This window comes from Thermobia domestica, chromosome 9 (assembly GCF_964235325.1).
Source record: "Thermobia domestica chromosome 9, izTheDome1.hap1.1, whole genome shotgun sequence".
In the NCBI taxonomy this organism is placed as follows: Eukaryota; Metazoa; Arthropoda; class Insecta; order Zygentoma; family Lepismatidae; genus Thermobia; species Thermobia domestica.
The window spans coordinates 51,247,018-51,274,959 of NC_137462.1; the positions used below are offsets into that span (position 1 = coordinate 51,247,018).

The window sequence follows — 27,942 nt, forward strand, 5'->3', positions numbered from 1 at the left end:
ATGATTCTTCTAATTTCAGTGTAAATCTCTTACTCAAATACCAAGTCTTCTACTCTCTCAGCAGACCGATTGAAAGTTTCATAGTACAGACTAATGATTCTAAACAGTGAAATTTTCTTTCTTAAGTAAGTCATAAACAATGCTGAAGGTTTTGTTGTGTAAGATTTTAACAGTACTTTTCATTTTTATCTGTATGTAAGCTAAGGGAGTTACACCTCCTAAATCTCCCCTTGCAATTATTGAAACCAATCGACCACAGCGATTCTTCGAACCATGTTAAATAGTGGGAAAACGTTCTTTTACGCTTTCAATATACAACTGTGATCCAGGTTTTCTTATAGATGATTATGAGGGGAAAGTCAGCTGATTACACAAATGTGTTTCATGTATCCCTGAATACAAACAAGCTCCTTTCAATTCTACTCAAGTAATATACTTCTTGTTTCCTATCCCACTACCAATATTGTGAAAGTAAATTCTATAGTTCGTAAAGAATATTTATTTGTGTCGTTTATCTAAGTAATATGAAAGAAATTGTACTATTTACACGTGTTCAGGAAGATTCTCGAAGATGATGGCAGCAAAATATTTTATTTGGAATTTAAAGGCATTAATTTGTTGCAAAAACGATGTATGGAATATTGCTGTGTTCCCAATTTTATCACAAAACATCGTGAAATAATCTGTTTTACAGTGAGTAATTTTGAATGTTTTGAACAAAACCTAAATAACGATATTCGTACCTAATTATAAACTAGTATATGATATACACATATATAATATTTTATTCATTGTAAAATATTCTAATTTCCCATTTAATTTCGGGATCTGAAACGAGACTTCGACTCTATTATTTATACTAGTACAAGTGATATAAAAATCAGGATTACAGGACTGAATTCTCAAGGTTTAGCTATACAAGTAAAATTTGTGAACAGAATGGCCATCCTTATTTTCGTTTTCCTAAACTATGTCACAGAGAGTTCTCAATAAATACTTTTCTGATTTTACATCTAGTTGTCTTCTAACATTATGTTTAGAAAATATACTGTCATGGAACATAAAGATAAAATAAAATGATAATAACAACAGAAAATATTTTTTCGGTTGTTACGCAAATAATAATGTGGGGTATTATTAGTGTTCGGGCATTTAATATTCTAATGTTCCTTGCGGATTAGGTTCGCAATCATGATATTACTGTTGTATTCCTTCATCATTACATAAAATGTCTTCTCTGACTTTTTTTATCATTACTACTACCAAATGTATAAATTACTTTATCAGTTACGAGAAGAATAAAGCGCTTGAATGCGCAGATAATGAACGACATATATTGGAGACGTGTTCATTGTCGGCTTGGAACAATTTTATTAGAAAAGTTGTTCTGTAGTTTGTATTTTAAAAAACGACAGGATTAAAAGTACGTCTATCACGAAAGACTTTCAATTCTTCTTATATTGTGATGTGGGACATTAAAGTCTTCGAATGCGGTCAACATTTTTTTTGGCTTATAGCTCATTTCTGTTGCAATGTTCTAATTTCAATCTCTGGATCCCGCCAACTGAACTTTGTGGTGGACAAACACCGTATGCGTGGGTTTTCTCGGAGTTCTACCGTTTCCTACGGCTTTCTTCATTCCACCATTTTATCCATTACTCATTATCACCCTCTCCTTTAGCCTAATCGGCATAACCGTGGGATGTAAAACTGCTCTCTTTCGTCTGAACTTTTCTACTTCCCGAAGGCTGACGACAATTCGGTAGTATATGCCAGTCAATGTACGGAATAATTCCCCACAATATTAAAGCATACGACATTTAAACAGAGCACTACAGTGAAGCTACTCGGAAAAAGCTGGGAAACTATAGAAACTTCCAGTTTAAATCTAGTTTCAATTCCACTAATTCAAAAATGAACTATCACAAAACAGCTTAAATTGAAGCTTCTTCTGGTAACGAACACCTATTCATAAACAACAGAGTCTTCACTAATTAGAGAAATAACTTCACTCGTCCTTTATAACTTCTCTAACAAAAACCACCACTTCACTTCCGACTTCAAGCGGATCCACGAGGAATGTTCTAGATCCGGCCCCAATCTCAATGTTAGAGATATCCCCAAAGGGCTAATAGCATATAGCAAGAATTATATTCCAAGTTAATAGGATCTATTGAAAGACATATTTGGCAATGTTATATTCGAAGGTGATTATACCACTTTAATTCTTTTACTAAAGTAAAACTAAACTATTATTATTTTACTGTTGTCGTTTATGAAATTGGCTGCGAAATGTTTGGTGTGACGAAATTGCCCCATTTGACAGGTTCTTACGGAAAGAAAATTATATTCATATGTCATCTTTACTATGTACGTATATGCTACGTGTTAAATGAACTAGACGTGTCCTGCAGTTTTACGGGCTGGATATAAATATTTCGCAAAGACATTTCGTCCCCGTAAACGTTCTTATCCCAGAAAATATAAAATTTGTATTATTTAGTTTACCTTTGAACTATATGAATATACGAAACTTAAAATTGATTAGACATTTTCATATATAATTTTCGAAGTTCTTTGGAAAATATTTAGAGAGTGGCTATGATCTATTTAAACGAATTTGGAGAAAAAGGATAATAAACATTACTAATTATTTATGATGTGAATTAAATTTGGTTTCCTGTACTTTTCAGATTTGCTTCAAAATTTGTCGAAGGTACTTTGAAAATTTAAAATGATTTTTCATAGGAATGAGAAAAGTGTATTTCATTATTTTTGTATTTGGTTTGCATAAAATTTCCCGAAGGCATGCAAAAATACTTCTGCTTGTATCTGATCTCAATCATTTTATTGATGTACATCTTTTATGGTTATTAACCATGGCGACGCCCTACACTTCAAGAATCTCTAAAAAATGTATACGTAGGCCCTTTGCGAACTTAAGAGGTATTTTATTCTCCCAGTATCATAACCAGAACCGTATCTACGGGGAGCGAGCCGGGCGGTCTCCACGTGCTGTGATAGAAAAAGGGAACCAAATGAAGAAGAAGAAAGAAATACTGAAGAAAGAAATGAGTCAAAAAAAACTTCCCCTCGAAAACGTATTGACATCATATTAAATAAATAATGATGTCGGATGCAAAGGAATACATTTGTAAAAAAAAATTCTTACTCGTTCAGCTTGCAAACCAAACATTCCAGTAAGATTTAAAAGCCTTTTACTTATTTTGATTAAAAGTAATTATATATGATTTGTTATTGACGATTTGATATAAAAGATATCGAGTAATGACTTATAGTTTACGCAGGAGCGTTTTAAAAATCACAAACGGTTAAATTCTGAAATAGGTGTTATGAGTTTTGATGTTGATGAGTTAGTTTAGATAATCACGCTTTTCTAACTAATCTGATTAAATATGGCTGTGAGAAAGAAGGCTTTCGGAATTCGCAAAGACGGCTTTTGATCAATTTCCGTTACATTTCACAAAATATTTTTAACATCAAACTGTCGAGATTAAAATGTAATTTTTGCAGTCACATAGAGAATAATATAACAGAAATGCATAATTATTCCTGGAAGTTAATGCTGCCACCCATTTTGAATATTTCAAGAGCATAGATTTTCTAATGTATTAAAATTTCATTTCTTATCGATAGAATGAAATGTTGTAAATGGTTTTAAATTTAAATAACTGTTTGAATTTGGATCTGTATGCAACCAAAAATAGTTTTGTCAAATTTAACAAAAAGTAAGAAATAAGCTTCTTGAAAAAAGTTTAATTTGTTAAAGAATACACAGCGGTTTTGGCTCTTCCAATCGTCTGTCCAACCAGATAGATGAGAATACACTGTAACATAATAAGAAAAGCTACTCCTCTCACATGTAAAAAATTGCTAAGGTGAGTAAAAAGGTGCCGAATTCTACTTTCACTCGGGCACCGAAATCGCTAGATGCTGCTATGGTTATAACGGTAGATTACTATTCATGTATTCTTCTCTGATCAGGCTATGCACGTATATTTTTGTTTTCTGTTTTCGCGCTTTTTCCGGTAAATGCTATATAACTTTCTTAGATATTTTAATTTCCAACACTGAGAATAGGCAACAATCTTTTTGAAATCCAACAAACATCGTAGAATATACATTATTTCTGATAATGTGAATTCAATTTCTCTTAAGGTGCTCAGAAATGCCTTGCCAGACATTTATCTCCAACTAAATAGATATCTGAATCTCCCTCAAAGTTACAGAGAAATTATCGCGCTTGAGAGTAGAGCTAGTCGACTTGTTCTCTTCGCAGTCGCGCGGAGGCTTAGTGGTAGATCGTTCACCTCGGTGCTCGAGGCAACTGGTTCGATCACAGCTGGATCGCCTGTGGACTTTGCCGTGGACAAACACTGTGCTCGTAGGTTTTCTCGGGGTTCTCACATTTCCTTCGACTGTCTTCATTCCACCATTTCATTCATTTCTCATCGTCACCGTATCCTTAAGCTTAACTGCAATATCCGTGGGACATAAAACTCAAATATTTCTTTTTTTTTTAATCTCTTCTCCTTAATCAACTTTGATTTGAAACAAAAGAAAGGAAAGTATGTGAATTAGTATATTATCTAAAGTAAATAACTCGTATGTATTTATTTACACTCGATGTTTGCAGTAAACAATTTAGTTGTATTTAGTGACCATTTTTTCTGACACATTATTCTCGACATTTAATATTCATAAGATGATTTTAAAAGGTTAATCTGACCAAAACCAAAGCTTCATGTTTAGAGAATTAAAACAAAAATCTTCTGCTTTCCCGTACTACAAATATTAATGATAAAAATCATAAACGGATGAGATTTAATTGATATTAACGACATTAAAATATATTTAAATTCAGGCGCGAATGCGGTTATCCAGAAAACATGAGTGGCCTGAATTCATCGATTTTAATCGCATGCAGTGAAAATTACAGAAAAAAAGAGTAAAACAAAAAGCGGATTACATTTTATCGAAACTAGATAAATTTTATATTTTTTTCGTTTAACTAAACGAATACTATGGCTCCACACAAGGACCTCAAAACCATGCATGAAACCAGGAAACAATTTCACAGAGAATCAAGTTTAAAGAAAGTAGTGCATATCTCTTGTACAACTTTGTTTATTTATTCCGAGCACTGCCATACCAATCTGCGTATATGCTGCATTAAATGATACATTATTACCGATATATCTATATCTAGGTCACAATGATAAAAAAGCTATAGTGTACACACGTAGCAAACAAAATCTTCCATGCATGAAGTTCATAACTCACAGAAAGCAAGTATAAATGAAATAATGAATATATGTTGTAGGACTATGTTTATTGAATCTGTACATTGTCAGTATCAATACGCATACGTACTGTATTAAATGTTAAAGTATTACATAATATCATTATATAGGAATTTACAGTAATAACAAATAAAACTGAACTTCAAGCATGGAAAAGAACTCAAAATTAGTTATTACGTCTCTTTCAACTTTGGTTATTGATATTGTACACTGAAAATATTAATAACCCATTACAATGGAGATGGTGATAACCTGCAGTAAGCTATAACTTAAGTAGTTCATATGTTATTGAGAAATAGCTAAAATGCTAGGTTAATTTAGAATGTGTCTTGTAGGGCCTTCTTCAACTGCTTTTAAAATGTTCATATGTTCTCTATTTTCTATGATATCCTTCATACATTAAACATATGGTCCAGTAATATCATTATATTATCATTTTCGAGAAAGAATCAAACAATAAAGAAAAGTTTCATAGGAGAAGACTCATTAATATATTTAAGGCAAACCAGTCATCGATCTTCTTCCGAATGTGATGTCATATGAAACTGCCAGAATCTACTTTTGTTATGTGGATCCCTCCTGCCTTAGTACGAAGTATTATTGAACTCTCTGTCCTACTACTAAAAGCAGTAAAAAAATATTATCCCTCCGGAATAAAAGTAGTTAATATTAATAGATATTTTTGTATCGCTGTTTCAATGGGTCTCCTACCGTTATACAAGTGGGGCATCTCATTGAAAATAGCACCACTTATATTTACACTTATATGTATTCACTACCAGGGGCGGAACCCATGGCTATGGACCTGTTAAAACGGGGTGAGTCGATTTATATTTGTACTCTTTCTTCTTAAAACTATAACTGTTTTACAAAGAAATGATTGATCTAGCCTACAGAGTTTGATTTTCCACTTCGATTATCCTCTTTATTTCGTTAAGTCCATCCTAGCCCTATTATTATTATTATTATTATTATTATTATTATTATTATTATTATTATTATTATTATTATTATTATTATTATTATTATTATTATATCATAAATACCATTGCTTAATTGCATTTACTTCAAATGTAACGTTAACGATGATGGTTAAAAATGTAACAGTGAAGAGCTACCATTATATCCACTTTCAAAATTTTTGTAGGTTATGATTATTCTTGTAAAGTGCTACAGCATTGCAATCGAAAATGCTTGGATGCTGTATATAATACTCTATTTCTTACTGATTTAAACTTTGTGTATAGAGAACATACGGGAAGTTTCAAACAATAGTACAACATAGTACTCAAAAATCAAATACATTTTTAACAAAACACAAAAATTATCAAAGAACATATTTTATTTTTTGATTGGTTTTATTTTTTGATTTATTTTTTGAAGAACAGTTCACAATTTCATTCTTCCAACATAATTACCCAAAGTCGGATGATATTCGCAATGTATAATATAAAATATATATGTTGATCGGTCATTATCCAGAAAATCTTTACGTAGATAATATTAGAGTACTTTTCGTCCATGTACGTGTGCAAATTTGCAATATTTGATTGATTTTATTGTATTTTCTCATCTTAAACTTGATAAATAGGGATAAAACTGGGAAAATATGTCAGAGAAATAATCTTAAAGAATATAGTAAAATTATATATATATATATGTATGTATGTATGTATGTATATATATGGTCATCAAGCTTTCTCTGAAGTTCACCCTCTATATTCTTACAATCGCTTTTAAAATCCTTTGAAAAGTTAAAAAAAACTCTAGCAATGAGATATTGAATGCAAAATACATAAACAGAGGCGGGCTGGGTTCGGAGTCCGTTCACGTTAGTACAATGTTCCAGGGTTTCGGGGTCAAATGCTATTATTCTTTGAAGGAGCCACACAGGAAAGTGACATTTGAATGAAAATACAGTGAAATAGGTATGGAAAATAAAGTTTATCAGATTATCTACATTACCCGCTAATAGGAATGCAATTTGCAAGTTGTGAGACGTTGCTAAAATGCATTAACCTTCACCTGCTCCGCAAAAAGTGTTTATACGTTGCAAAGTGATTACGTCATTACCTCATCATTGCGTCAGGGACCCAAGAAAACCACCAAGTACTAAAAACGTAGCGTGTATCTAAAACAATAATTACTTCAAACAGTTTGCAAAATCCGCTCAGTTTTGAAATTTTAACGCCCCAATTCAAATCATTTTTGCGATCGAGGATATCTCGGTTTTTGAAATTGTTCTATATGTGAAGGCCAGTCGGTTGAAGATAGTATCGATATGTAGTCAGGGTAACACTTCGCTTGCTTCCCTAGTAAGATATCTTTCGTGTATAGCAAGGATTAGTATCTAAACACTTCCGACGAATATTTCGCGTATATGCTATACACCATAATGGGACGCTGATGATGAGAAAATGTGGAATAGTTATAATCACAAGAGCTAGTAAAACTCGATGTCCTTGAGAAAATCACGTACGCGACAAATGCAGATTAATAATATATAAACATTTCATCCTGATGTTTACGAAACCTAAAATTCGTAAAGGTTTGGAAATTATCATTTTCGAATTAGGCAGACTCATTATCGTTTTCTTCCAATGTATAATGCTTTAAAGCGAAACGTATTTATATTTTTTGAATACTGTTTCACATATATACATTTTTAATCATGCATTTTAATTAAGATAAGCGCACATATTGCAGAAAACAATGCGTTCTCGTGGTTCTAAATAATGTATTACCGATATTGAGGGAGAAATTCTTGATCAACTTATAATGCTAATTCATTATGATTTATTATAAATAATGTTCCACAGAAACATATTGACGTTTATTAATCATTAGAATGGCATATAGCTTTAATTACGAAATATATAATTTAGCTATGTAATTTCTACTTTTTAAGATGTCTAATAGTAATTGTAAATCAGCGTTTTAAATTTGGAACATTAATTTGTGAATATCATTGGTATTGTGTTCACATTAAATGTAACAGAGACAATATACTGAATTTAAATGGATATGCATTGCGAATTATGTACACACATAAATGAATATTAGAAAAGGTTTATCATGTTAATCCATGGTCTTGATATGCTTATTAAAACTTGTATTTAAGAAACTTGTGAATCAAATAATTATACAATTCATTAAATCTACCAAGTGGGTAAAATTTCAGTTCTACTGTTCTGCTGGTAAGGTAGTTTTATTTATTTTACTCATATCTAAAATCCAAATTACCAATTGGAGTTTGTAGTATTAAATTTCTATGTTATACTGAATTATTAGGGATAGTCTTGACAAATGTTTTCTGATCTTTTAGTTATTGCGAATATAATAAGTTATAGTTGGATATATGTAATGCAAAACTGTTGAGTTTCTCATAACTGAATATAGTCAATATGTGTACCAATTCAATAGGAGATAGTATACTGCCGTATGTGTGTTTTGATAAGATTAGAGAAATTGGTTCAATTATTTTTATGTTAAACTAGCAGCGTTCACCCCGCTTCGCTGCGGTCACCCCGGAACGCAATAAACTTTGTTACTTAGATAATTTTTACTTTTTCGCTTTCAAGTAAAACCATAGAAGATTGCAGTAAATCTTAACATTATATCGCCTGTCATTTATGTTAACCCGCCCCGCTTCGCTGCGGTCATCCCGGAAGTTTTCGCTTTCAAGTGATATGATAAAAACCATAGTAGATTGCAGTAAATGTTAACATTATATCGCCTGTCATTTATGTTAACCCGCCGAGTGACACGGTCATGCGGGTTGCATATAAATACGTTTATTTTTACCTATGATGAACTAACAAAGGATTTGTACGTTATGGACACTTGAATGGTCAATTATCTCAAGACACTGGTAATTAAAAATTAAAGTGATATGATAAAAACCATCTAGGGTCCAAATCCTAATAACCCCCCAAAAATAAAAGAAATTGGTTCAGCCGTATTAGCGTGATGAGGGAACAAAGGATTTGTGCGTTCTCTTTTATATAATAGATTATGCACTCTTTATTTGTTTATTTTTGCGATTATCTAACTTTTAAATATTAGATGAATACAATAATATTGTTTGTTCAGTGCAATATTATATGTTCGTAATTTTTTTCCTAAGTCGTTTCTAATAAACATTATGTGAGAATATGATAAATAAAATACTAATTACACATATGAATACGCAAGATATCTTGTTGAATTGTGCTAGGCACAACGTCTTTCGATTATACCACCTATAACTTAAGGTTTCAAGAGGAGTAGATTTTGTCATATCATTTAGAACCAAATATTTAAGATTACAATTATAACATTTAATTTAGATAGTCATAAAGTGCTTTAGATGTGCCTTAATCGACAATAACGTAAATATCTTAATAAATACGATATTGTAACACATATATATGTTATTAATCAACAATTTATAGTCACGTCTGGTAAACATTATGTAGTTTATTGTTCGCACGGATATAAAGGGAAGGAATATATTGCGCAAAATTATTTTAATTTGTAATTAACTTTCTTTACCAGAAATCGAACGTTGTGTAATCGAGGTTTTCGTGTGGTTAGAATTTCTTACGAATGCAAATAAATCATAACCCGTTTTTTTCTTTTTTAGTTTCGTTTACCCAGCTATGCCACAACGAAACTCGACTTATCGAACACTTACTTTTTATCGCATCCGGAGTTTAATTATCTTATATACCTGTGCTTAAATCAGATGTAAACTAGAAATTCAAAATAATCTTTTGAGCAAATAAAAGAAAATTCAATTTATGATATATATCACGTGTAATGATACTCAATACGGATTATGGTAGATATAAAAGGACATCAAACATACAACCAAACCAATCCTTAATTATAACGTTTACGACTATTCGTTTCTAACCTTTGGTGGCTCGTTGTCACTATAAAAGTACATTGTCGTACTCACTGTGACCTTCGACCCACTAATCTATTCGGAGTGATCGTGATACTGGCCTAGAGTGCTAGTTAGATGTAGCGGGTCGACAGAAAGGTTCCTGAGCCGCAGATTGGGCAATCCCAAAAGTCCGTTGTTGGGTTCCGAAAAAGATGATACAGATTTCTCCGCACTTCGTACTGTTCCATTCCGCAATTCAGATCTGGCGTGAATCAATTTTCGTCTGCACACTGCTATTCAAAATATGACGATACGAAATAACACTAAAACGTTTACAAGCATCACACAGTTTTTTTTCTCGCACATACTAAGTTTCCTATATATTCAAAATAACTGTTTCATTTCTGGGTAATAACTTGTAAAGCTCAACCCGTACAGGGGAGTGCGTACGGGAAAATAACCTATGTCCACTTTAGAACAATGCACCAAGGTTCTTTTAGTTAACTACAGCTTGTATATAGTGAGCCAGGGAAATTCAGATTTTCACTCGTAGCATCGGGACCAGAAGCATAGCTAAAATATTGATGGGTCTTCCTCGTGGAACGAACGCGGGTAGATTTCCTTTCTTTCTCGACCATATAAGGGAGTCCTGAGGTTGAGGACAAGAACACCAACACATAGAAAAACATATCAAACTCATGAGAGACCTATTTCAAGATTTATCTTTCATATACGAGGCTTTGTCAATTAAGTTATATATTAACATTGTCTTTTCCATTTTGCTTAATGGGATAACCGGACTTGGGATCAGTGATAGTTGTTTCTTAAATATAAACATAAAATAATATAGCTCACTATCCAAATGATAACCTTGTAGGTGTTATAACATCAGGTTAATGCTATGTATTTGTTTTTGAATTCAGTAAGATATAATATTTTTGTTACGCTCTTCATTATATTGTTTTCTTTCTAGCAAACTGAGCTTTAGTCAATGTTTATAATTCTATAATGATTTTCCTTATGAGTTCTTACAATTTTCTTGTATGTCCTTCTAATAGATTTTATCGTTTCTTCTATGTATTGTGACTTTCTAATTCTTATTTTGTTCAAATATACATACTGTGATTGCTTCCATAAAGGACTCTTCTGAATATCCATTACGAACTCATTGTTTACATTGTAAGAATCATATATAACATAAATAGAACTGCATACTATGGCATTCTTTGCCATCCAGTATGTATTATTTACCAGAAACTTCTAACAAACATCTGGTCACTCCATGCCTTCCCCCTTCGTGAAGAAATTTTTATTTGCTTGTTTTCTCTTCGACATTCATCTTCCTTCATCATTTGAAGAATAATGTCTAACCATTCGATAGAAATTGGATGGATCATTAAATTGTCTATTCAATTACTAGGTAGTACAAAATTGGAGCTTTCAACTAACTAGTTGGATATTCATTTAAGTTTATCTCTTCCAGAATAATATGTATATATCATATTATACTTATAGTGATCAATAATTACTTCTGGATGTTACTACTGGTATTCTTCTCCTTTCTTTCAGTTACATTATTTTATTCCAATTACAATTTTATATTTCTATTTCCGCGAAAAGAAATAACATTTTAGCATTTATGCAATTTTATTCCTCGGAGTTTCTTTTTCCGTCTAAAAATTATTTCGTGATTTTTAATAATTAGGTTAATGTATGTGTTATACCATTTTGATGTAATGTCTGTATTTACATCTATTTTTCTCAGGATTTCTAATAAAACATTTATCCTTGCAGTATGTGTGTGTGTACTCGAATTATTAACCTTATTTCACATTTCAGATGGGAACCTTATTTACTCATTCCTTAACGGAGCTTGCTAAATGAATATTTATAAATGTTATACTAGACTAGCATATATTATCCGCTTCCGTGGACTGAAATGAAAATTTAAATGCACAACTCTGTATCTCATGTGTTGAGTACCCGTGAAATATGCTGTTTTCGTTTTTAAAGGCAGCGATTTAAACGGCATCGCAGAGATCATTGATCATCTCGGCTACCCTAAAAACCTTCTCCCAAGTTGCAGGACTGAATTTTGATTTAACTGGGTCGAAAGTCGAAATATCGATCATTTTTAACCATTTAAGTACATATATATATATATATATATCCCTCACATGTTGCAGTCCTTGGCAGTGGAAGTGTCAATCTTCAAACTAGTGATCCCGAAAATTGTAGATTCACCACTAATATCGGTCATTTTCAATCATATCTCTCCCTCCCCTCAACCCCCCCCCCCAACTTGCGATGTTTTACTACGTATTTAAACGAAATCGAAAGTATCAATCTTCATCTAAGCGGCACAGAAAATTAAATTTGACACAGATAGTGTCTTTTTTTCGTTTATTTTTAAATGTTTATCCCTTCCCACTATGCTGTATTCTCCCCTCCCTCACTCTTAGGGCTGAACTGCGATTGAATCAGCATCAGAAATATCACTGTTTGCATCATTGACCCCGAAAACTATCGATCCAACACTAATAACGGTCATTTTTGATCAGTTTTAACATTTCTCTATCTCTCACTCTTTCCTACGTTGCAGCGTCAAAGTGAATAGCCTCAAGTAATCCCTGAAGCTAAAGTCATGTATGTTGAAAATTTGATTGACATCGGTAGGATGGTTCAAGAGTGAAGAAGTCACAAAGCCAGTCTTGTTTATTATATTTTTTTACACATTTTCCCCATCCCCCTCCCCTTGATTAGCTCACCTTGATTAACACTCAATGTCGAACATCTTATATGTTGAAAATTTGATCGGGCTTGTTGGGACATTGAAAAGTTATTAGGTTTTATTAGTTTTTATTTATACGTCCCCTACACTCAACGTAGGATTTACCGTTAAAGTGAAATTACAAAAAAGTTTCCAGATCCGAAACTCATGTATCTTGGAAATTTGAATGAGATTATTCGGAAAGTTCAAAAGTTATTAACTTATAAAAATAGTAATTTTGAATCATATATAAATTTATTTTTATATATCTCCACCTCCTTCTTCCACTCTACGTTGCTCGTGAAATTTCGGTCACGAAATCGATCCCTGGTCTCAACCTCATCTATGTTGAAAATCTGATAAGATCGGCCTGCCACTTCATGAGATTTGTAGTCACCAACATAGTGATTTTAAAAATTATATATATATATATATATATATATATATATATATATATATATATATATATATATATATATGTTAGAAGCCTAGACTTTGTATTAATGTAATAACGCGAAAAGCAAACTTAAATGTAGGCTGCTATGACTATTGGCTATTTGAATAGCGGATAAATTATTATCGTTAGTGGATTAACATATTAGTGGATAAATTATTAACTGTAAAAATAAATATCTTATTTGAATCTGGTTGATGTGACTGTTTCATGAATTATCGAGCATATAATTGTTATTTAAATATATGAATAATTATTCCCATTGAACTGTTAAATGAAGTTTGCTTAGTGAAGTAGAATTACATGTTTTGTTGAAAATGAATTTTTGAAGCAAGAAAATTAATACAAAACCTAAAAGAAAGGAAAATCCCTGATCAACGAAATGAAGGAAACCTACAGGTGAGAGAGGCTTATATACTAGTGCTCAGAAGATACTGTAGCGTCCAGTAGACTGTTAGGTACATGGTGACATATAACAACAGATGGTGATTACAGTACATTCTGGTACGATGAATAGTTGAATATGACGGCACATTTTTGTGCCTCACCAATTTATATTATGTGCCTGGTAATTATAGTTTTGGTGAATATAACCCCCCTAGGATCATTCCCGGTGACGTTTTCTTTTACATAACGACACATAAATAATTCTAGGGATGTAAATTTTGATAACATTGTCAACCACGGTAACTTCAATAGTATATCGTCATCAAACAAGTCGTATAAAATGTTTTGATAGAGCCGAATTTACTCTGTGTTCTAAGAAATACCCAATTTATTCGCGATTGCAACTCAATATTCAACTAAATTTAATGTAAGAGATGGAGGTTAGAAGTGAAGTATTTTCTAGTATGCTTTGAACTGATAAGACTTGTCAAATGGAACCACGTCTGTGAAAAACGGTATGAACACAAATAGGATATAAACACATGAGTATTTGGGTATGAATTGTCGAATCACCGGCATTAGTTTAAAAAATAGATCTGGTAGAACGGTGTACCTCCCCTTTTATCCCTTATTCTACAAAATGTATTGATAATTCCCTTTATCAGCATTCTTAAATTGATTATTTCTGAAATTGTAAGATCTTGGTTCAAAATGCATCCAATATCCTCTGGATATTCCTTCTCATAACATTGATCTTTAAAGGAATTCAGTCTTCAAACAGCGTCATTTAAAATAGCTGCTTATAAAACCCCAAGCAATGTGTTTCGTACCAATGCTTCAACTAATTATTTAACTATGTTCACCATAAGAAAACGTATTTGACGCAGTTGTTTATATGGATGTTAGTAAGTATCGTCTTTGTCTAATGTAGCAGGTAGTTTAGATTTCATTTTAACGTAAAAATATTTTAGAGAAAAATATGCAAAGTAGAGTTTAGGGTAACAGTGCTTATTTATTCTAGGATTTATTGCATTACTTTCCTCAAATTAGCATTGTTGAGAGCAACTGATAATATTCCTTTTAATTCTGAACTCAAATTAGATTGACTATCGATTCTAGATAAACTGTTATCTCAGTTTTACAGCAACATTCTGTTTTATCTGCTTTATGACACTACGATACATGATCGATTGAGAAGAAATATGAATATACAAAAATATTAACTGGGTTACATAAAAATATAAATGTTTAAAGATAAGTAGATAAGTTAAAATTCAAAATAAGAAATAAATAAAAATACGTTTTATGCTTTCTTATACTCCGTACGGAAGACTTCCTTGATCATGATTGATATCTTCAAGAGTGAATATGAACAATCTAACAATTTATATCCTATGTCGTTACCCATTCCGAGAAAATAGTTCATTTACGGCCTATTTTACTAACTTTCTCAACGTCAACACACATATGTATATCAGCTGTTGCAAATGTCCAAGTGTATTACTCAATGGTTAATCGATTATTTCATTGCTTGTAGTTTATTTATGTTATTTAATATTTTCTATAATTTTAAACTATATCAGAGACAAAATTGTTCACAACCGAAACAATAATGCTTAATGTCCATTGACCAGTTCAAACAATAAGTTTAACAGTTCCCTTTAGTTCCTTGTTGAGATGTGTTCTTCATATTTTTGAAGGATAATTAGATTACTTGTGTTTTACATTTTTCTATAAAATCATCTTTCCTATTACCTTAACTTTAGACTTAGAAACTTAGGTTTATTACTATTGCTACTTTAGTATTAAAAAACAAAACTACTACTACTACTGCTACTAATGATAATAATAATAATAATAATAATAATAATTATAATAATAATAATAATAATAATAATAATAATAATAATAATAATAATAATTCACATGTCAGATCTGAGTGTCGAAGATGAGAAAATCATTTGTCATCCTTTGCGTTCTCTTATTTCTCGTCTCACTGGGATCTACTGCCCGTAAGTATATATATATTTTATTAGCACTCTACATTTTTTTGCAATACAACATTATTTAGGTATAGCTAACACAGATAAATTGAATCGCTGATTCGAGAAACGTCATAAGTCACTCAATTGCAAACAATGAGTTTACAGGCAGCTTTAAATCTTGAAGGGTAGATACAACGTTGGGTCTTGAAATCGCAGAAGCCATGCTAGTCTTTCGTGCAGTATAGACACACATCAATTGTTAGTGAGTTGAGAGAGTCAGGAGTCCTAGCTAACAACACTTCCAACTCAACGGCTGGCACGAACGAATCTACTGGGATCAAGAATAAAGGTCTTGAGCTCCAGGTGTCAGGTGAGTGTGAGAGATAGTGCGACTGTGCAGACAGGAACAATAAAGCATATCTCATTTGTTCAGTGTATGTCAGTAGCTAGCTAGTGTTAGAACGTCATCTGTGCTTATGGCGTATTGTAACCCTAAAATTGCACAATATAACGGAGGAAGGAATGGTGAAAAAGCACCGAAAGAAATGTGTGAGAAATGAACATTTATACGCAGCCAACATCAGTAAGAAAGCAAGAATAGAAAGAGTAGGCATAACATAAAAATGTAATTTTGTGAAAAGTAAAAGGCTGGAAATTCCTGGAAATGTAAAAGGTAGTATTGTGATCAAATTAGTGAGAGAGCCATATGAAATGTGCATGAACTTTTACAAAAAGTTCAAAAGTGAGGGCTAGCAAGATATATAGTTACAAACTCTCATTGAATGTGGTGAGCTAAAAAGAAAAACAAGAGGGTATCGAATATCCGACACAATAGACCATCGTTCAAGTGTCACGTGAAAGGTGGAAAGTACATACGGCAAGAAGTGTGAAAACAAGCACTTACTAATACACATGGTGTGTCGGAGACACGAGTAAGAACACTGGAATAGCTGTGGGCTAAATGTGAAATGTCAAAAGAAAAAACGACGTCAAAGTATGAAAGGCAATCCATTATCACAGTATATGTGTACGGACATTAACATACTGAATTATTCCCAACGGAGGAAGTGCATTATTACAGTAGAGAAAAACTATTTAAACGCAACACACACTGTTGGAACAATACATGCTCTTTTTACGCAGAAATGCACCAATACTAAAATGGAGTATGAATTCTATATCAAATTCTTGAAGAGATCAACCATTCGATTGGCAAACCACAAGTTGATAAATGTACAACGTATGAGGAACAAGTAAAACTGAAAAGCCCTGACTTAGGCGAAAATGTCAAATGTGTGGTTTCTGCAGAACCTATTGCACATTAACGATCAACAAGAGGTTTTGTACAAAAACTGTTCAAATCAAAAACAGATGTCGGAATCATAAGAACTCGTTGTATATAGCTTTCTTTGTATTCATAATTTAGAAGGTAATTTCTGGAAGATGTATCTTATACGACGAACGAATAATCAAGATATCGCCAAACGAAGTATGCACTTTCTCCACCGAGTACATTCGGAACGGCATTCCGCAAACAGTCACAGAGCTCCTCTTGTTTAGTGACGTACGTGGTGGACAAAACCACAACCAGACTCTTATTAGAATTTGTTTATCTCTCGTTTCGAAAACAAGTTTTCAGGAAATTCATAATTATTTTCCATTCGAGGTCATTCCTTTATGCATTGCGAGAGGCATTTTGATGTGTATAAACGGGCCATATAACGTCACGATGGGCTTTGTATTCCACTAGAGATCATTCGTCTGATCTCTGAGCAAGGAAAGAAATGTACTTCGCAGATGATTGAAATGGCCACTCTTCAACTTCAAGTAATGGTGACTATATTACTATAAGCGAGTCTGCCTTTTCAACTAGAGACATTGTAAGACACGCTATTCCACTAGCTATAAAAATATCCTTCTAGCCAAGTTCATTCTGCTTGCCTCCACATCCTCTTGCTTATTAAATACGAAAATCCCAAATAGTTTAAGATAATGGCTGACATAAGTTAAGATATACGAGAAACATTACGGTATATACCAGAAGAGCATCGAGTCTTCTACGAGAACGTCATGGAGCGGCAACGTTCAAGCCATGTGACGCAGGGCATACAATGTGTGAAGGTTTAGTTAAAGACGAGTTAACGCATGTGGTTTCGAGATAATAACTAATCTACTACATTGCACACATACAATGGGAGATGTTTTACTGTAAAATTTGTAAATGTACGTTTGGTCTTTTTAACAATACGCGTGAAATATACCAGATCTTTTCCTTTCATAGTAGTAACGTGCCGAAATTGAACCTAAACTAACGTAACCTAACCTATTCTACCGTATTCTAACCATATCTATTCTGATATTTTCCTGATCCTAGTGTTGGGTTGAGAACAGTCAAATATTTTGAAATTTTTGTGTACATTTACTTCCCAATCTAGAAACTGTTTCAAGTGAAGGAATAGTCTGTACATATGGTCGCTATGCGCAGACGTGAGCGCTGTCACTTGAAATAATTATAAATCTGTATAATGTTTTTCGCCTCTCTTGTAAACTATAGTTTCATGACTTACGACATTTCTCAAATCAACGATTCAATTGTGAATAATAACATTAGTTAAACGTATTCTTCCTTATTTCTACACGTGAGAAACATTAAAGTCAAATGACACTCCTATTGAGTTATATTGTTGCTATGACAGAGTCAGTAATTCATTTTAGTACTCCTATGTTATACTCTAATTCATCAATATTTTTATCTTGAGATTTTTTCTATTCGAGTTATATCCTTTTGTTAGTTCAATTAGCGACGCTGCTTTATACATTCATACCTCCTTTGAGGTTTCCTATTATTAATATTTATTTATTGACAGTACGCACCATTTCTCTTGATATGTGCTAGTAACTTTTAAACTAATAGACAAAGAATTTAACATTTTACCATGCAAATATCTGCAAGAAACAGTTTGACATACTCAGTGATGTCACCAAGATAACAGTGTTATCAGTGTTTCGTTTTTAAATTCACTATGTCATCTTATTACATTTCCCAAATTACACGTCAAACGAAAATATATATGCATAGCCTATTTATACTGTTTTATGACGTTCAAGACTAGTTATTTATTGTATTAGTCTTTGTTTATGGATATGATTTCTGTTAATGCAATCTCCATACGCAATTCATTCCATAATAAAGCAAAGGAAAAACAGCAAACAAATGACACAGATTTCTCTTACAATATTTTGGGGATCATTAAGTTTTATCAGATATCCTTTAAGGATATATCAAATAAAATATTAATGCAAACAGATATATTGAGGAAAGCTTTATCGCTGTCTATCCCTCTCCGTATGCTTTATTATATCTCATGATTATTGAGAATGTGCAGCTTAAATGATCAAAGTAATTGCACTTATTTATATTTTGTTTGAAGTTGGGGATAAAATATGCTTTCCTTTCTGTTGTTACTGCACTTTTGCAGGTTCAGTATGTCTATCGCAGTTTTCACGATTTTAAAGTGATTTCTGCACTACAAAAACAAAACATATTTCTACATTGAAGGTGACTTTGATCCATACATTTTGTTTTCTGAGTTTATCGTTCCACACTTGCTAACGTGTGTTATTAAATGATGATGATAACTATAAATAAAATAGTGGAATGAAGAAGTGGTCAAAAAATGTGAAACTAGAGGAAGACCAGAACGCGATGTTAATCCAAGGGCTAAATTAAAGTATTCGCTTTCTAATTGAACACAATGTATTGCAACAAAAGTAAATATTTTTGAATGATTATTAATATTGAGAACCACTATTCTTTGGTCTATCCGTTATCTATTCCGATTCCAAGAGATATATGATTGTTATTGTTGGACTCTATTTTTTGGCATTTCGGTAGAGCACCCAGAATATTGCAGGCGCTATTGCCAAACGTTCTGCAACAAACACAGCAGCTCAGGAGATAAATTAGGACATTTTTCAAGTCATAAGTTTATAATCGTAAAAATATAACCGGAACATATGATTTCTAAATAACAATAGTAGCATTTAGAATATTTATATTTTACAAGGCAAGTGGAAAGTATATTGTTAAGATCTTTTTACCATCCGCTTACATGTACTTCGAAAATTAAACAGAGTCAATATTTTAATTCGCATATTGGAGAGACTTTCCAATTCTCTTTAATCTCCTAATATTGAATCGAATACCAAAAAATATATCGAATATCAATCGAATAATATTAATATATTTTCAATAAACTTTTACGAAGTTATTCAAATTACTGAATAGCTCTCCCAAATTATGTTACTGCTTCCATATAATTCGAATACAAATGCTTGTGGAAACAAACATCAGAAAGACATTTTCTTTAGAGAAAGTGGTACACAGGCATCAGAAATGAAAATCAAATTATTTACTGTGCTCTGTTGCTCGTTCTCCTTTCGAAAATTTAATTAACTGTTTCATTTAACCATTTCCGTTAAATTTTATCTTTCGTGCACACTTCCATGATCTTCAAGTTTGAACAGTAATAGTGTTGTCCCACGAGATGATACGAGAAATAAGGTTTTCTTGGTTTCGTCTCTTCAATATGTGAGGTCTTACGTGATCTAAACAGAAGAAGTTACTTCAATATGAAGCCCGCACATGTGCCTGCATGCAAGAAAATCACTCTTCCTCATTTACTAATCGTACTTTTAGCTGTCCAACATTTGCTATTTGTATGGTTAGCATTGACATATGTTTAAGCTATATGGTATTCTCGGTTTGATATTTATCATTTCCCTCAAAAAGCGACATCGCATAACGACTATATCATGCCTCTCTAATAACATATTTCTGAACATTTCCTATATAGAAACCTTATCCTTTTAAGTACTTTCCGTAAAGTTAAGTACTTCTCATCAGTAAATAAACTAACTTGCATTAAGGAATCAAGTTGAAAATTTATTGTAGAATAAAATTAGTCCTTTATTCTTTATCTCGTCTTCAACATAGCACAGAGTGTCATTAATCATTTCCCTTAATTGATTTCTATATGTTTAACCACTTTTGGTTTTCATTGTTGTTCTAGAATTTTCAATTCCCGTGTTTCCGTGGTTTGAAAACGGTGCAAACACTGAAACTATTTACGACCAACAATTGTTATGAATTTGGAAATAACACTTAACACAGCAAATACTACTGGAAACTAAAACAAATATTTCACAGATAATTCAACTCTCAACCGCTCTTAGCGGCGTAGACGTTACCAAGAAACAGCGTGAAAGAATAAAGATATTAATGGGTAACAATCTCCCATTAGTTTTGTTTACACCACTTTCATCTAACTGTAAGAGGCAAGTTATTTTGTAAAAGGGGAATGATTTACTAATTATTAACTTTATGTATTGCAGCGAGGACCTGTACTAGAAATTACTGTTCAAGTGTTCCAACTGCACAGTGTATGGCCTCCTTTAAGATAGTACTTTGCAGCAGTTGGATAAGAGCACGTGCTGTGTTACTAAGAGGTTGGTATAGTTCTTTAATACGTAATTCAATAGAACTGACTTAACATATATGGTGAGTAATACTTTCACTTACAACCATGCATATACAAAAGCTAAAAGTATTTCATTGCGTATTGCACATTAAATGATTAATCGTTAATGAGTACGAAAGTAGTGGGGCTATTTGTCCCCTCCAACATAAAGGCAATGACCATTACATGCTGCTTAAACGATCCCTAACAAGCTTAACATTATATCTAAAAAATCTGTAAATGTCAATCTCAGATATAAATACATTAATACATCAATAATTCTAAGTATTAAATTAGTTTTGGGGATCGCAAAAATACTAAATGGATAATAACTTACGAAATATATACATGGCCGGAAAGGTGCTGCAACAATGGATAAAACTAACAGGAGTATAAGCATCTCAGAAGAGTTAATTTTTCCATTCTTGCAAGAAGATTGAATAGTACGTTCACATAATAAAGTATGTCTCAAAAAATGTATGCACGATTTCGACAGTAATAAGTAACGCTCGAATCGTTTCTAAGCTAGACACAACACTACAATGTGCTGATTTTCAGAAAAATAATACCTTCTTTCTAATATGTACATCTTCTACTTCGTGTTAGATACCAGTATGCGAATCAGGAGTGCTGAGTAGAAAGTATGCAATGATACCTGCCAACAGGTATGCAATGATACATTGTTTGCAAGTCTTCAATCCTCTTCCAGGTCACACTGCATCTGATAAACAAGACAGATGCGGAGACTCGAGGACGGATAAAAATATTATAGTTATATCATTCTTGACTGCTACGCCCCTATGTTCAGTTCTCTAAATGATTATTTCTAAAGGCACATAGCACGAAACGAATACGGAAATATGCAGTTGTTAGCATTTTTGCAGAAAAAATCGACAGCTAGCTAACAAGTGTCAAATAGTTTCAGCAGAGGTCAAAAAGGGTACGTACATGCAAGGAAACTGCAATAATATCTCGGTCCAAATAGACTACAGTATGAACAAAATGGAAGAATACATTTACCATCACAACTGTTTGGGAAAAACACAGAACATATTCTGAACTCAGCGACGAAACGTGCTGTGCTGACGTAAGAGGTTTGCTGAAACGTAAACTGGAAACGTTAGTATGTAAATGGATGGAAGATACATCTATCTATCTATATGTATGCCCCAGATATGTAAGTCCAGTTCGGGAAGTGAGTGATGTTAGAAGTATAACTGTATGCTAGTATTTTACAGTAAAATCAAGAACCTGACTCGCCTGACCAGCAACAGGTGAAGTTAGGGTGTGCTACCATGGAAATACCTTTAGCGGCAAGAAATAACAGAATCCTCAGTTTAGAGATCACGAGATATATTAGCTTGGACATGTGACATAATAATTTTGGTAATTTCAAACAGCGTCAGAAAGAGAAAAAAACTTCGGGTAATATTGTTTTACTGTGTAAATCAATCCTGATCATAAACACCGATAACTTGATGATAAACACTTACAAAGATCCTAGTCATATAGCTATTTTAATTTCAATAAGGCCCAAATCTTTCAGAAACATTTTTCCAACTCAAGCATATAACATGACGATGCTGACAATGATCAAACTAAAACTTCTTAAACCTTGATTTTGTGGTTAAAGAAATTGCCTGTAGTCGATCAAAACGAGTAAAATTCACAAAGATCTTGGTAGAGAATGTGTAATTCCATATATAAAATGAAACTCTTGTTCACTATGCGACTTAAACATACATAAATGCGTGATATTTATAAGTCATGTGAAAAAGTTTATAATCTTGACACATTTGGCGATTATAATATAATAAGCGTTACATGGATCATTGCTAGAGAAAGACACCGAAATGTAGTAGACTCTCAGAGATTTTGTATTCAGTAAAAGTTTTAACTCTTCATGAGATTACTAAAGCATGCCAGAAACACCGGTTCAGAAAAAAGTACGAACACGAATGGCTACATGTATTAAGTGGAGAAATTGGTAGTGTAGTGAATTGTTATGGAAATTCTATCTTGTCACACATTTGAGCTTGATGTGACTGGAAGAAAGTGTCTGCGTAAGTTTCGCAAAACACTTATACAATATATATGGCGATATTTCTAATGTGAAATAATTCTTTAACTCGGCCAATAGTTTTCACGTATGAAAATTAAAGTGTATTCTGGGTACACTTATGGCCAATTGTAACTTTCAAACAGTGCAAGAAATGTAGTTCACAAAGGAAATAACCTCCTTAGACAAAGTAAGTTATATTAGACGCTACAGCTATATGATTTTATGCTAGATAATGACTAGTCCATCACCGCACAGGCTCATTCTCAAGATAACGAGTAAAAGATTAACAATGAACAGTTCTCAGCCCATCTCTGACAGGGAAGTAGGATAGTGTTACATAAAAAAATGACAATGTGGAAGAATGAGTCTAATGTCTCCGTTACAAGCAGCGCCCTTAGAGCAGCAAACACATTATGCAAGAATACACTTAAAGAGCTCAATTCCAAAAGAGCCTAAGTCAAAAAGTAAGATTTTCAGAAGACGATTAATTTGTAAGTTTCCTTAGTTTTATTGTTTTAAAGAAATGTGATCTACATAAAAAAACATAATTTCCTGGTTTTCACATGGTAAAAGGAAATTTATCAATTCTCTGGCAATACTTTTATAAAGCATGAGTCAAAAAATAACTTCAGAGAATACTGTTGACTTAGTGCTTTATGGAAAACAACGTGGTTTTCTTATTCCTACAATTTATTCCATTTATGGAATTTTGGCATCTAACCCAGTTTAATATATGGAGATACTGAAATGTATCTTAAGAGAACAAATATATATTTAATTGAGAGACATTGACTTAGGCTCATTTGGAATCTACTCTTTCAATTCCAGACAGAGCAGAATTCCTACTATTCTGTGGTATGAACGAGTGCAAAGTTGACAAAAATTGACACAGAATGAGTGATTGTGATGAGACATTGTAAATCAGTAGGTGAGGTATTTAAATGAGTGCAGAAATAAAATATGTTGTTCATATTTTTAAAATTTTAGAAGCAACGGACGTGAACGTGTCATCCGGACATGCAAACCAAATCTAGTCCTTTTGATGTCTTGTGAAACAGTGTATGCGGTGAAATTTTTCAATAAAATACTCCTTCGAGGAAACTTTAGTATGCATTTCTTTCTTTCTGATCCAAGTATTAAACGTAAGGAAGGAATATAAAAAATATTCCTCAATTATCAACGTTTTTTTGCTAAATTTCGAACGAGTAAAGAGTTGTTATAAAATTTGACATTATAGATTTACTTTAAGATACATGTGGACTCAAGGATATCAAAAATATACTTTGGTGAAATTTTTGTTTGGTCTAGTGTTGAAAGAATCAATTTAATTCCAATATAATTCATTGCTGGATCACAACTCTCAATTGAGAAACATACTATTAGTTATTAACGTTCAACGAGAAATAAGGTATTACATGGTACTAATTGTGGATTGGTAGAAAAGATAAATAGGAACTGAAGATGAGAAAGTATTATGGTTGAAAAATATTCTTTCAACCATCAAAAGGGATTAGATAACACATATTTCCGTTTCAAAACGGAAGGCCACTTTGGGAATATATATATTTAAAAAGTAAAACAAGTTAAAAACACACAGGACAAGTAAGTGAAAAAGATTATTTTCTAATATTCCGTACGATAAGAAGATGCTTCTCATATAAGTGTAAATCCATTACACAATTTCAATGTTCTTCAATTGTTGAAGGAGATCAATTCATGAACACAATTACTTCCAAGAGCAAGGTTATGTAATCCGTAGTCCAGTACCGAATAGTTTATTCAGTAACATTTTAACGTGCTTACTTGTCTCTATATGTCACTTAAAGGAATCAGCACACCTCCTGAACCCATCTTAATAAGGCATGAGGCATTAGAGATTGCACGGGATCACTTTATATTTACAATATTCAAATATGGTTACTGACATTTTATTTATCTAAATGTAAGGCAAAATAGCTGAGTACTTATATATGTGCTTATTTACTTTGAATAGAGTAAAAATTCTTGTAATTATACTCCAAATACGCTGTTTCTAGTTTCATGTTGCAGTACGAATGTCTTAAGGATCTCTCATGTAGTTAATAAAATATAAGGTTAACGAAGAATGTTCTGTCGCCCTTTTGTTCAATACCTAGGAACATCGATACGTCATCTAAGACGTATGTCGAAATTCAAAATAGCCCCATCAGCAACGACGAAAATTCCATCGCAGTTGAAGTTGGTGCGCCGTGAAGCGAAGAAAGTATCAAAAGCATTTTGCACTTCGAAAAGGGATCTTAATCGGCCTCCTCTAAGGTGATTGACCAGGGAATGGAACAGGTGATAATTGGACAGTGCAATATCCGGGAAGTATAGTCGACACAATGGTGTTTTCCATCCAGGACGTAGAATGGTATCCCGGGTTATCCTAGACACGTGGGGCGTAGTTATGTCCCGTAATAGGAGAATCGCTTTCGATTCAGAACTGCTGGCTCAGAACTTTGAGTTATTTTCGAACACGGCCCAACTGCTAAAAATACACAGTTGCACTGATGCTCTGAACAGCTAATAGCAGCGCCGATGCAAGACACCGCCAGCAGGTCACCAAACACACATAACATTCTTCTGGTGCAGTGCTGGTTTCCGCTGTTTCGTAACCAGTACATGAAAAGCTAACGGACAATGACGGCGTCTTGGAGCTTTGTGCAGGACCAATGTTTCACCACATGTCAACACTCTGTCCAGAATAAGACTACTTCCTCAGAGGAGACAGCAAAGAAACACATATGTCTGCTCTCAATGCTTTTTGGCGCGGAAAAGAATCATGTGGGACCCATCAATGTTTTTTTTCAGTGACATTGAATTTTAGTCTCAGTTTCTCACATGTCTGACCTCAATTACTGTCTGAAGAACTTAATTTTCTACAAGTGTTGATCTTTGGAACGTGGTGCGTCTTCGAGTAGTTCGTCACAGTACCTAAAGTAGTTAAACCACCGCTGATGAACTGTCCATGTTGTCAGAACACCCTCATCAAAGGTTTGGCAAATCTTCTCAAGGGGCGTTATACCCCAGTTTGAACTCATACAGCATACGCGCCCTTAAGACGTTCTGTTGAACTCCCATGTTTACTCTGTCCTTACGCAAGTTCATGCTATAACTGAATTGTCACAACCAGGGAGTATGTTGGATATACCCACACCAACAGCTGACCTTCGCTTTGTCTCCTTTCGCATTCAACCCACGGTCATTGTCCAATTGAAAACAGACCTGCACAGAAAGCGACAGAACGTTTTTAGTTACTAGTATATATTTATGTAGTGATTGTAAATAATATGAAATAAATGAAACTACTTATGCGACATGAGGAATATCTCTAAACATAATGTGTGAGAACCATAGTGTTTTACCCTCGAATGTTCTATTTCAAACGAAAATACATTCACCTTTTGCAAATCTGTATATGAGATACTGTAAAACTTCAATTTTTACGATATTACATTAGTATATTATAGGTGATATAATGGGAAATTCTGATTGGTTTCTAGAAAACTTAAATACTGGTCCTTCAACCTAAACTCACATTCAAAAATAATTTACACACAACTAATGTAATAATATAAAATTGTGTCCAATGTAAAAAAAAATATTATATGTATATTTTACATTTAATTTCAGGATATCTAGCGGACGACGACGACTACTACTAATACACGTACAACCAAATCACGATCATGGGAGTGGATGCGAAGGTTTAGTTATGAACACACTGCTCCTATTTTTACACTCTTATAACAATGTTGCAAACCGTCTGGAAAAAATACGTTTCTGAATTAATATCCAAATTTCTTCAGTCAATCTAATTTTTTGAAAATGTATAGTTATAGCACTTAAGGATACAATAAAATTATAATGTCAACAAACACAATAAAATGATCATAGCAACAAACAATATCATTCCTTTCTTACATAGAGATTAATGTTAGCTATTGAAATTGTTGTAACTTAAAATTCTCAAGCAGAATTACTTATGTATTCCCTCATTTACATGAAATTTCTTCTGCCAGTTTTTTAGCATTGCCACTCCAAATAACATAAATTACTTTACTTCTTACGAGGAGAATAAAGACCTACAAGTTTGCAAATAATTAATGGTGTATATTGTAGAGATCTCGTAAATATCTAATTGGAACAGAAACACTGTATAAAAGTAAAATGTCCTTTAATAGATAATAAGGAAACGATAATGATCTAAAGCCTCGCGCCAAAAATGAAAACAGTATAATATGTGAGATGGATATTGACTAATTTCGTTTTGTTTTCCCGCCTCTCAAATTAGCTTTCATGGAGATAACACGATTTCCGAACTCAACGATTCAATTGAAAACTAGATGCTAAAACTTAAATGTGACGGAGCATAAAATGTCGTTTATTGAATCCCCCCAAATAATATTGATATCTCACACTTATTCACACACGCCTTTATTCAACTACTCTCTTCTACACTCACTCGCCTTGTGACGTTCCTAAAGCCTGCTGTAATTCAAGATTCTTCGTGAGGAAATAACATATCATTAAAATAAAGAATCAATACT

At 32.9% G+C, this 27,942-nt stretch overlaps 1 long non-coding RNA gene across 2 annotated transcripts in view; it reads left to right on the forward strand.

Moving 5' to 3' along the window:
- Positions 1-27,298, forward strand: part of LOC145693995 (uncharacterized) — a 44,679-nt gene extending 17,381 nt beyond the window's left edge. Inside the window, exons 1-4 of one of the 2 annotated variants that reach the window (XR_014132882.1) lie at positions 8,455-8,521; positions 15,739-15,817; positions 21,185-21,298; positions 27,026-27,297. This is a non-coding gene — a long non-coding RNA (uncharacterized LOC145693995). Of the gene's footprint in view, positions 1-8,454; positions 8,522-15,738; positions 15,818-21,184; positions 21,299-27,025 lie in introns of those variants that run through there. The other variant, XR_014132883.1, reaches the window with a different exon arrangement.
- The last annotated feature ends 644 nt before the right edge of the window (positions 27,299-27,942 follow it).